At 45.8% G+C, this 12,803-nt stretch overlaps 1 long non-coding RNA gene across 1 annotated transcript; it reads right to left on the bottom strand.

Moving 5' to 3' along the window:
* Positions 1 to 86: 86 nt before the first annotated feature.
* On the bottom strand, positions 87 to 11,868 carry LOC119173277 (uncharacterized). The gene is made up of 2 exons (XR_005110017.2): positions 11,239 to 11,868; positions 87 to 2,664 (listed from the first exon to the last, which is right to left on the bottom strand). It is a non-coding gene; the product is annotated as an uncharacterized LOC119173277 (long non-coding RNA).
* Positions 11,869 to 12,803: the final 935 nt, after the last annotated feature.

Genomic DNA, 12,803 nt, shown 5'->3' with positions numbered 1-12,803 from the left:
CCATGTGAAGCGTCGCATTGTCAGCTGCAGTGCTTAGAATTACTTATTTATACCTTTTCTAGTATAAGTAAACACAGTGCACAATATTGACGTGTTGATATTGTGCCTCAAATATGCTCAATATTTGCTTTTTATTGACAATCGTACAAGTATGAACGCAGAAACTTGAGCAATACTGGTGGATGCTGTGGATGTGGTCGTACTTGAGCCTTTTTGCTGACAGACCAAAATTTTTGCATTGGAGTATCCCAAGCAAGACTACCATCATTAAGGAGAAAATATATTTACAATGAAAGAAGAGTAAAAATAAGCACATACATGCACTTACAAACTCACACAGATAGGTAAGTCATATGTCAAAGAAAATATCGAATTGGCTTACAAAGGTGGCACGATCAATGAATCAAGCGATGTCGCTTGGCAGTGTGTTCCAGTGATGTGTGCTTCAAAGTAATGGTGAGTGTTGATACATAATTGTGCGTGCCAAAAAAGGGTGTATTTTGAATTGGTGATCAATATGTTTCAAAATATTATGAGGTGTGTTTGTACAAGCTTCATGAAGGCACATTTACTATGATAAAATGTACGAAAATGCAACAACAGTGACGACAGTCTGCGTTTTTCAAGAAGGGGTAATGAAAGTGAGTGCGTAATATCTGTAGTGCTGCAGTTGCGAGAATACCACTTGGTGATAAATCGATAAATCCTGCTGCTTCATTTTATTTTAATTCTAGTTAATCAATGAGATATGATTGATGTGGGTTCTAGATGATGGATGCATATTTTATTTTTGAACGGACAAGTGTAGTGTATGCTAGCATTTTAGAGGTATAGTTCACCAAGTAAAGGTTTCTTTTAATAAATCCAAGTGCTTTTGACACCTCACTAGTTATGATATCGATGCGCTTATTCTAAGGCAGGTCAGAATATAAATGAATTCCAAGATACTTAAATAGGGATACTTTTTCAATGGCGAGAGCTTGAATTTCATATCGACTCATTTCTGTTTTATGTGCTCTTGTAAACGTCATGGCCTTCATTTTTGGAAGTGTTAATTTGCCATGGTGACACTAAAATGCGAGTTTATTAGGGTCCAACTACAATGACTCGTTAGCTTGGGTACTGTCAATTTTTCTATAAATGATGTAGTTGTATGTAAATAATTTGATAGTAGATGACAAACCATGTCCAATGTCGTTGATGTAAATGAGAAACAAAACTGGTCCCATGATTGATCCCTGGGGAACACCAGACTTTGCATGTGAAAGTGAAGATGCATGTCCATCCACATTGATTGGCTGCAGTTGCTCAGAAAATGATTTATTCAGCTTTTTTCCAAACCAGTGGCTACCTTATCGTTGCACATAGAGCCATCTAGAGTTGAAAAGAAGCCTTCCTTGTCAGCAACCAAAACATGCAACTTAGCTTCCAGATGCGTCTCAGACAGCATGAACACCGTTGTGAGGAGTGACCAGGCTATGTACAACAAAAGCAAGCTGAAAAAGCCAGTAGGCTTTTTTTGTGAAGCTAAGTTGCGTGTTTTGGTTACCTTCATGCTACCTTCATTTACGTACTCTTCTATGAACATAATGATAAAAAATACTCATGGATTTAATAACACCATCTCAAGGAAATGAAATGAGAAGAGAGTGTGCTACTCTTGAAATATCTGCAATAAGTGCATAGCGGAGGACGTTTGCAGCTGCATCGCCAATAATAATAATAATAGCAATAATATTATACAAGGCAAGACATAGCCCAGCAAACCTCTTGTGATGGCAGTTCTAACATAAGCACCAAACTAAAAGGCCTTCAAGCCAAGCCGAATTTGTGGCCACGACAAATATGCACAAATTTACCGATGTGAGAAATGCTGTGCTTGGAAAGTCAGATATGATATGTGATATGTAGAAGGAACATACATAAAAATAGTGCATGTACCAACATGGAAGCTAAGGAATGCTTTAGTCAATGGGAAGAATAAGCTGCCGAGTGAACTTTCTGTAGTCTTCTTTACACTGTAGTCTGCCACGAGTGTGACAACATGTGTCTATGAGACCTGTGATTTCAATGAAAGAGTTACACAACACAACAGTTCAAAATGAAGTCACCAAATCATGGGTGGCCTTGGATGCCCTCGCTGAACATGCGGAATATACAGGCTTTCAAATTGACTGGTCAAGCAACCGTGTTCTGGTCGAAGAAAACAAGCTTGCATCATGCCAGCACCTGGAATCCCTGCACATTCACACAGCTGCACATATACTCAATAAGATTTATGGAACGCTGACCATATACTTTTGGTGCTTACATCACGCACCTAGTCATACTTAAATACGATGTACCTTTCTTATGGCTGTCATTCAGAACAATATCAGGTGCCCAAACATCAGTAAACTTTGTGTTATTTTGGTCGGTGTTTCCTTTTGTTTGTACACTAAGAAGAAACAGTTATGCATTGCCTTTTTTTAGGCCTCTTCTAGCTGTTCACTGTAGTTCCAGTCGAAGGAGTGACTTTTTGAGTATTGATCAAGGGTAATGCTTATTTTTGTGATGGTGGCACAGACTGCCGCCAGTTTCCATGAATTAGCCAGGTTTTACCAAAGTTCCTACAGTTTTCCAGCAAGGCCCCAATTCCCCAACTTTCCCAGGTTGGTAGACACCCTGCACAAACAAAGATAAATGGCAGTTAACTCGCGCCCTGTTCCCTGTCTTATGCAAGTGTCATTCTGCACTTTATTACCTTAGACGTACTTGTTGCTAGGCAGGTTGGTATAACATTATTAGGGAAAGTTCTAGACGATACGAATGTGTGGTGCAGTGTAAATATTTTCTGTAGTTCAGCTGCGACCGATGCTCTTTTTCTGTGCTTTTTCATTTTTCCAGTGGTGCTTGCAATAGAAAAGCAATCTTGCAATAGAAAAGCAACATTTATACCTAGTTTATGTTAGTAGGAGTCTGCTAAACATTGGCCATACAAGCTTGTGGCTAGAGAAGGATGATGTCCAGAAGATACCCTCCTGAAATGTTAACCTGCACCGTCCTCCCTTGCCCTTCTTGGTGCACTGGAATTTTTGCCCTATAGGTACTAATTCCTTCAGGGGGTGCTCTTGAAGGGCTTCTGAATAAGCTCACTCTTACCACCTGCTTTACCCAAGGGCAAATCCTACTGTTGGAACTTGTTTGCTTGGCAGAAATTTTTAACAGGAAAAGAAGCTTCACTCGTTACACAAATAAAGCTACAGCATTGTAAGATTACTATGATGTTATGTACACAGACCTCCCACATACCATTCACTAAAATGTCACCAATTACCTCTATGGTGAGCCTGATTATGCCTTAAGACAGCATGTAAGTTTCTTGATCCTATGCTTTTTAATCAGTACATGAACCTTGAAAAAACAAGATCGTCACGTGCAGTGCATAAAACCAGTGCTTATGAAGTACAATGATGCCATCGGAAGCATCAGGAAAAGTAAATTCACCCTGCTGGAAAGCAAATTGTGCGTGAAGCCTGTAAATGTACTGTTCTCAACAACTTCATTACTTCTACTTCTGCAATTTTCATAATACTGTCTCTTCATACCTTGCTGTCAACCCAAAATTATTGACCTATGAGGTGTTACTCATATGACCATGCTCATTTAACATACCTGCAAGCCTCAGAGCTAACATAATAAAATTGAAGACTTTAATAAATTAATGCTCTCTGCTACTCACCCCTTCAAAAAACATTTTTAGCATCCCCTTCAAACCTGTTTTTTTAAAGACTCAACATGCACAGTGACGTGACTCATGAAAGGCATATCCGGAGCTTGTGTTGCAACTAAAATCCTTTTCGAGCAGCATAAAAGCTGCCTGAAGCTTTTAAGCTAGAGCTGTTGCACCACATGTTACAGGGAACTAGTTCATGAACATATGCATGCATGTTCACTTGGACTTCTGCTCAACATAAACGTAGGCTTTTTGCTTTTTTGCAGACATCCCCAATTTATATAAAGCTACCTAGTGCTTTCCGGGAATTCACATGGCATTTGTAAATGACTCTGGCTTTCAACGATAGTTTAGCTACAATATTGAATTACGGACTGGTAAGACTGCTTGGTGCATTGTATTTACTTTCCAAAAAAAAAAAGAGTCTGATTATATTAATGCTTTTATTAGTACAACCTAATTGTTCAATCTGTGGAGAAGTGGTTGCTGTCATCGTTTATGTACAGAATTGTTAGGTCCCTGATTAATGAGCACTTCATAAAAAAAGGGTTTTGTAACTGGTCCTTACTGCCAATTATTTATTATGGCTCGACAAAATTTAGAGTTATGGGGGAGTAAGTAGTTACCCTTGGCAAACTGTTTGACATGTACAGTCGTCGAGGTCGAGAAGCCCAGCCGAGACATACCGGAATAGTGGAACACCATGCTTTCTAGGAGAAGTAAAAGTGACTGTACAGCATGCGGTACGGCTGATAAAATTTGCCCCCTGTATGGACTTCAAACTTAACCACCTTGTATGAAATATTTTGAAAGTAAACTGCGTAAAGGGGGTTTATTGAAGGACTCAGCAAGCGGGTGGTAGCTCTAAAGGAAGGCAGGCGAACCCAGATGACGGTGCTTGATCGCCGATCTCGTGCCTTTTTCTTGTGCTGATGATAGCTGACCTGATGGTATCAACATCTTTCTTATTCACTACAATTACCCCCGACGAAAAAGTTGAAGCCATCCTGGCGATCTAACACGTGGGGACAAGCGGGTCAAAGTACGGCTTCAGACGGTTTACGTGAACGATATCACGTCCACGCCGACGACGGTCGCTTGGTGGCGTGAGGGGTTCAATGGCGTAGTTCACGGGTAAAGTACGCTCGACCACGCGGTAGGGACCATGATAATTGGAGAGTAGCTTGGGTGATACACCAGGGGCGCAGGGCGGTATATGAAGCCATACAAGTGCTCCAGGAACGAACGTTGGTGCAGAACGATGGTCGTCGTCACGGATCTCCTTCTGGCGCTGTTGGTCGGATGTAGTAAGCCGCTTGGCTAGCTTGCGGCACTCTTCTGCGTAACGAGTGGCTTCCGAGACAGGCTTGCATTCGGAGGGATCTGGCGAGTATGGCAGTAAAGTGTCGATGGTGTGCGATGGTTGGCGACCGTACAGGAGAAAAAATGGGGAAAACCCGGTAGTGACTTGCGTAGCGGTGTTATACGCGTATGTCACAAATTGGAGAACGAGGTCCCAGTTTGTTTGATCAGAAGCGACATGCGTAGGGAGCATGTCCCTCAGAGTACGATTAAACCGCTCAGTCAAGCCGTTCGTCTGTGGGTGGTAGGCTGTACTCTTCTGGTGAACCATATGGCACTGTTGAAGAAGTGCTTGTATTACATCGGAGAGGAAAACACGCCCTCGGTCACTGAGGAGTTCTCGAGGAGGACCATGACGAAGCACAAAACGATTGAGTATGAAAGTTGCGACGTCTTGTGCTACAGCTGTGGGGAGAGCAGTAGTTTCAGCGTACCGTGTTAGATGATCCACTGCCACGATAGCCCATCGGTTGCCTGCCATTGTTAATCGTAGTGGTCCGTAGAGGTCAATTCCTACTCGGTCGAATGGGCGGTCTGGGCATGGAAGTGGCTGCAATGAACCTGTTGCAGGATGTGGCAGGCTTTTCCGCCGCTGACATTCATGGCAGCCGCGAATGAACTAGCGGACGAAGGTAAACATTCCGTGCCAGTAATACCTTTTTCGTAGGCGCTCGTAGGTCTTGAAAACACCGGCGTGAGCACATTGCGGGTCGGAATGAAACGACGCGCAGATGGTAGAGCGCAACGTTCGGGGAATGACTAGTAGCCATTTCCTACCATCTGCTGAATAGTTGCGCCGGTACAAAAGGCCGTCCCGAATACTGAAGTGCGGAGCCTGGCGGCACAGGGTTCGAGTGGTTGGAAGTGTCGGTGCCTCGGATAACGCGTCAAGAAGCGAAGCGATCCATGGGTCATTGCGTTGTGCAGAAGAGATGGTGTCCTCATCAAGCCACGTGTTGTCCGAGGAAACAGATGCAATGTCCGGAGATAGGGGAGATCGTGACAGTGCATCAGCATCGGCATGCTTGTGGCCGGAACGATATACCACGCGAATGTCATATTCTTGAAGCCGAAGAGCCCAACGGGCAAGACGACCCGATGGGTCCTTAAGCGAAGATAACCAGCATAATGCGTGGTGGTCCGTTACTACATCAGAAGCACGGCCATAAAGGTATGGGCGGAACTTGACAAGCGCCCAAACGATCGCCAAGCATTCCTTCTCGGTGACGCTGTAGTTTGATTCAGCCTTGGTAAGAGTTCTGCTGGCGTAGGCGACGACATACTCGGCGAATCCAGGCTTGCGTTGCACGAGAACCGCACCGAGGCCGACACCACTGGCGTCGGTGTGGACCTCAGTTGCTGCCGTAGGATCGTAGTGACGCAGTATTGGTGGCGAAGTGAGGAGACGACGAAGGGTACAGAAGGCTTGGTCACACTTAGAAGACCATGACGAGATATCAGTGGTGCTGCCTATAAGTTTGGTCAAAGGCGCAATGATAGAGGCGAAGTTGCGCACGAACCGGCGAAAGTAGGAGCATAACCCCACGAAGCTCCGTAACTGCTTCATAGTCGTTGGTTTGGGGAAGTCGGCGACAGCACGTAACTTAGCCGGGTCTGGAAGTATACCGTCCTTCGATACGACGTGCCCGAGAATCGTAAGTTGCCGAGCAGCGAAGTGACACTTCTTGAGGTTGAGTTGGAGCTGAGCATTCTTCAGGCACGTGAGGACGTGTTTGAGGCGCTCGAGATGTGTTCCAAAGTCTGGCGCAAAGACGACTATATCGTCGAGATAGCAGAGACAGATTTGCCATTTCAAACCCCGAAGAACCGAGTCCATCATGCGCTCGAAGGTGGCAGGCGCAATGCAGAGGCCGAAGGGCATGACATTAAACTCATACAGACCGTCCGGTGTCACGAAGGCTGTTTTTGGTCGATCGGCATCTGTAAGGGGGACCTGCCAGTACCCTGAGCGCAAATCTAATGATGAAAAAAACTCGGCACCTTGTAAAGTATCAAGGGCATCGTCAATCCTGGGTAAACGATACACGTCTCTTCGAGTGATCTTATTTAGGCGCCGGTAATCCACGCAGAAGCGAACGGAACCATCCTTTTTTTTAACGAGCACTACAGGTGAGGCCCATGGACTTTGTGAAGGTTGAATGACGCCACGTTGCAGCATATCGTTCACCTGTTCGGTAATAACTTGGCGTTCTGACGCAGAAACACGATATGGTCGCTGTCGTAGTGGCGCATGGGAGCCGGTATTGATGTAATGTAGAGTGGTAGAAGTGCGGCCAAGTGAAGGTTGAACAACATCGAAAGATTCGCGGTATAGGTACAGCAGTTGGAGGAGTTCAGATCGTTCAGATGGTGACAGTCCGTCTGCGATCACCGAATCGAACACTTTTGAAGCCTGTAGATGAGAGTGGTTAAGAGCACTGACGGCGGCGAGGTCACTTTGGGATGATTCTTGCGGCACGGTAAAAATTTGTCCGTTATCAATGGGCCGTACGCATCCAAGAGACTCGCCTTTAAACAGTTTGATGGTATGCGGAAAGCGATTGGTAAGGCAGAGAGCACTGGCTCCATTAGAAATTGAGAGGGCTGAATAAGGGAGCAGAAGTGGTTTCCGACTTAGAAAGAGGCTTGATGGCTCGAAAAATGCTACTTCATCACGCATGCCGTCGGAGACCACAGGGAGCAAAACAGCTGTTGTCGGTGGAATGTCAGTGTCTTCTTTGACAACTAGCTTGTGCGCGGCTTGATTAGTGTGGTCATAGGGCTGGTCGAAGACCGGAAGCAGTTCAAGTTCGGAACGGGCACAATCTATAATGGCACGATTACGGGATAGGAAATCCCAGCCAAGTATGATGTCATGAGAGCACGAGGAAAGGACGATAAACTCAACAATGTAGTGGTCCTCCAAAATTTTGAGTCAGGTAGTGCAGGCGGCTATAGGTCGAACAGGTTCCCCATTTGCTGCACGTAAGAACATATCAAGCGGCGTGGTCACCTTTCGGAGCTTGCGGCAAAGTTTGGCGTCTATAACAGACACAGCGGCACCGGTATCCACAAGAGCGTATGCATGGGCGCCGTCTACAAAAACTTCGACGATATTTGACGGCAAGGTGCGAGGACTTGAAGATTTCGATAGCGCAGTTCTTGCCCCTTGAACTGTGACGGCTAGTTTCCCTCATTTTGAGGGGCTGGTCGTGGACGCATGGGTGACAAGGAGCGTCAATTGGGTGAAGGTGAGTGACGAGACGAAGTTGCTGGATAGTTACGGGAAGACGTGTTTGACTGATGATCCGAACTTTCATAACCAAAAGGTGGTCGGTCCATGTAGTTGCTTCGTGGTCGGACGTCTGTGTAGGCGGGCACGCGACGACGGCAGTATCGGGAGATATGGCCAGGTCTGCCGCACGCAAAACAGATCGGCCAGTTATCACGCGTTCGCCAGGCATTTGCAGCAAGGGGCGCCGCCCACGCGGCATACGGCTGAGTCGAGGCTGTGGTAGCGAGGGGAGGAGCCCATGCGACGAAAGACTGAGTAGGAGCGGTGACATGCGGCAGTCCATTGAACGGCGAGGGCTGGTGTGGCTGCTGCCTCTTTACTGCGTCAGCATAAGTAAGAGGCGCGGCGACAATTTGCTGCTGAAAGGGCACTGGCATAGCCTCGGCAATCTGGTCCTGAAGTGCATGTCGGAGCATGGGAGCTAACGGTGTCGGTGGTTGCTCTTGCTGCTGCTGCGGGAGCTCTTGGCGCTGACAAAACGGCAGGAGGGAAAGCTGACGGGCGACCTCCTCACGCACAAAGTCTTTTATTTGTGCTAGAAGGCGGGAGTGGTCAGGTACGACGTCCAGTGCAGCGAGTGGTTGGTTAGGCTGAAATGGACGACGGGTGAGAGCTCGTTGCCGTCGCAATTCGTCGTAGTTCTGGCACAGAGTTACCACTTCAGACACCGTGCCAGGAGACTTCGCCAGGAGCATTTGAAAGACGTCGTCATCAACACCTTTCATAATGTGCTGGATCTTGGCACTTTCGCTCATTGCGGCATCGACGCGCTTGCAGAGATCGAGTATATCTTCGATGTAGGCGGTAAACATTTCGCCAGGTTCTTGTGCCCGTGAGCGCAGGCGTTGTTCGGCGCGCAACTTCCGCACGGCAGGGCGACCGAAAACCGAGGATATTGCCTGCTTGAAAGTGGCCCAGTTCTCGAACTCGGATTCGTGGTTTGTGTACCACAGTTTCGCCACATAAGCCAAGTAAAAGTTGACGGTGCTCAACTTAGCAGCGTCATCCCACCTGTTTGGTCCACTGACTTTTTCGTAGGACGACAGCCAGTCCTCGACGTCCTGGTCTTCGGCGCCCGAAAAGATCGGGGGGTCTCGCTGGTGAACCGGGCCGGGGCAAGTAGGAGCCGCGAGAGGTGCTGTCTGTTGGGCAGCGTCAACTTGCATGGTCGACGGCAGGGTGCGGGATCGGAGTTTCAGGGTGTAGGTGATGCAGTTACCCAGCACGATCCACCAAATGTAAAGGGGGTTTATTGAAGGACTCAGCAAGCGGGTGGTAGCTCTAAAGGAAGGCAGGCGAACCCAGATGACGGTGCTTGATCGCCGATCTCGTGCCTTTTTCTTGTGCTGATGATAGCTGACTTAATGGTATCAACGTCTTTCTTATTCACTACAACTGTAACAAATAGGACCACAAATAAAAAAAAATAACTAAGTGGTCAGTTCTATATGCAGGTACTAAATTACTGTATTTTAATACAGTAAAGCAAGACTGTTGTCCAAGCACAACTAGCTCATTATTACTTTTATCTGACAGTAACCACAACAGTTAGAAACTATTTGGCTGAAGTCACATGGTAACTTTTGTAGTATAAGCGGGTTCAGATTGTTAAGAAAGTTGGTGCCCAGCAACATTTTCAACTACATTGCACGTTCATGTCCACTGTGATAACATCTTCAAATCGCAGGGGTAACGTATGGATTTCAAGCGTATGCCATATACTTGCTCCCTGAGAGAACACAACAACGAAGAGTGCACGCATGCTTGACACAAATAATGAAATTTATGAAAAAGATGTAGCAGGTTTCGTCTCTTGGTGCAGATCCCTGCAGGCACTTACCTAATTCCCACCCCAATTTGCCAACAAGCAGCCCATGTAAAACGTTCGAACATGCGCTATTATGTCGGGTCATAACCAGTTTCCTCTAACCACCTTGCACTTAGTTCTGGCACGACATACGTTTCAAAGATCTATTTCTTGCAAACTGTGTGAGTAATTGTAGACCATTCTTCAACAGTTATTTTTGTGCTTACTCGATAGGAAAACATGAGCTACAAATTTTCTAAGTTTCTAAAATATGAATGGTAATTGAATTGTGAATGGTAATCTACACCCAGCCTTAGCATATATTTTCTTTATAATCATTTTCAATTTGAGGCATGGCACAAATTTTGAAGTACGACTGAAGCCTCTCATATGCATGTTTCGTTTATTTGAAGGTGCCATTTAACAATCTTGAATTAATCCTGCAATGAACTAACATCTGAATGCCTTGCAAATTGCCTGCCACAAAATATATTTTACTAGGTAAATTGTTCTGTGCTTGTTACACAAGCTGAAGATGATGACGATACTGACTGCCGCATCGTCACTGATGAGGCAGAGGATAGCGCGTGTACAATTTAGGTGCACACAGGAGGCCCAATGTCAGTGCTACATTTCCAATTTAAACACGAGCGCGCGCAATATGTATGCTTTACCGCAATACACAGCGTGCACTTCACCGCAAGGCACGACTGCCTTGCGGCACTGTCTAATTTTAAGAAGACGCTTAAGGTGGCAATTTTGAGCGAATATTTATAGTGCTCCCAGCATATCTTCAACTTTATTTCTTTTTTTTCTTTGTATACACCCACAAGAAAAGACATAGCTTAGAAAACCGATTATCGTAATCGGCGACAACATATTTAAGCCACTTGGAAAATAACGTCGTGTGAACGCTTGGTAATATTCCATCGCTTCCAACTTGTGCATTTCGTATCTGTCTCACGCAGTTACGCAAGAAGAAGCTTCAATGAAAGTTTTGGCGCAAGCATACACTTCACCGAAGCGACACATCGATCCTTACGCTACACACGCACTTACCAGACATACACGTACGGCATACATCCACAAATAGCATAACACACGGTGTTCATGATCGGGCAAGTCGTTACCACATTGCTTATGGACAGTATTACCGATATATATAAGTGGTTATAACAGAAGAAAAGAAAAGAAAGGTGCCGACCCGTAACTGTCTCTCCTTACGAGGACACCTCAACAGGTCAGCAGAGGAATGGATTATGGGGAATAAAAGATATAGGGAAAAAGAAGGAGGGATAAAAAGAATAGAAGGAAAATAGACGGAGAAGAAGCCAGCCAACGAGAGAGAAAAAGAAGGAGATAGGAAAGTGGGGATCCGGTCGAAGCAGTCCAAGGGCGGGGTGCCACAATGCGAGAGCTGCACGGCTTCAGGAGACCGCGGAGGGCGAACCAGTCGGCGGGAGCTACGCTGAAGCGTCACGGGGGTGACGGCTGAAGTCGGAGATCGCGAGGGCACAACCGTCCAGCTTGAAATCCTGCGAGCGAAAGCCCAGTATTACCGAACGAGACCACGTATCCATGCGCAGAGGCGGTTCTCGCGAATGCATAAGGCTCCCGGCCAAGCAAAGACCACGGATAAATAACCACCACACGGTAAAGATCCTCACAAGTTAGTGAGGAACCATGGACCGTTCGTTTCCACCACCTAAACGTCCCCAAAAAATGTCCAACACGGCGATTCTGTCGCCGTCTATTTATACGTTTTCAGCCAAGTCAAGCCGGTTTTAGGCGGCTATTGGGTGAACCAAACGCTTTGCCTCGAAAAGGTTCGTGCCACGAAGCCACCCTAACGACGCGGCAGACGCGGCCAATTTCTCCTCATATACCTTGGCGACGATTCGAAACTGGATTGGGTTGCACTCGAAACCTACTAGTGCCACCAAACTATAGTTAATATTTTCTTAATAAGTGAAGCACTATATAACTTTTACGTCTTTTGTTTGTAGTTTTATTACAATTTGTCATGCATAGTTTCACAGCCTCCTAGATGTCTTTGCCTGCCGGATTATAGGCGGTCACATGAAAAGCGACCGTCGTTGGAACTATGGTGGCGGCGTCACTTGCGTGTGAGTGTCTTGAAATAAGTTTTTACGTTTTTAGAGTTATGCGTAATTGTAATTTTATATACCCTACGTAAGTGACGTTGCTATAGATGAAAGGTGTTTTGCGCTTATTCAGCAGGCAACCCTTTAGATACAAGACATAGCCTCTAATTTGCAAACGCCAAAATTGCTAATCTCAAAGGCTAAGTACAAAAACTCTTATTCCTACGTGGGTAGCGCTGCCATAGATGACAGGCGTAAAATTTCACCAAAGAAGTGCCTTATGCACCACAATAGGCAGGGATGGATCAAGTGGCACAATGGCTCCATTTTCACAACGAGAGTGGGAAAGGGCTGAGAAGAGGGTTCCAAGCAGTACATCAACAGGCCCAGGTGGCATTCCAATTATGCTGATAAAGACATAGGGTCCAAAATCTAAACAGGCTTTGAAAGAGGCAGTGAGCAAAACAATAATCGATGGTTAAGTTTCCAACGGATGGAAACTTAGCAGGATGAGCATGA

Source organism: Rhipicephalus microplus, chromosome 5, assembly GCF_043290135.1.
Source record: "Rhipicephalus microplus isolate Deutch F79 chromosome 5, USDA_Rmic, whole genome shotgun sequence".
In the NCBI taxonomy this organism is placed as follows: Eukaryota; Metazoa; Arthropoda; class Arachnida; order Ixodida; family Ixodidae; genus Rhipicephalus; species Rhipicephalus microplus.
The sequence above is the reverse complement of the archived record's forward strand: the minus strand, read 5'-3'. Positions and strand labels throughout refer to the sequence as shown.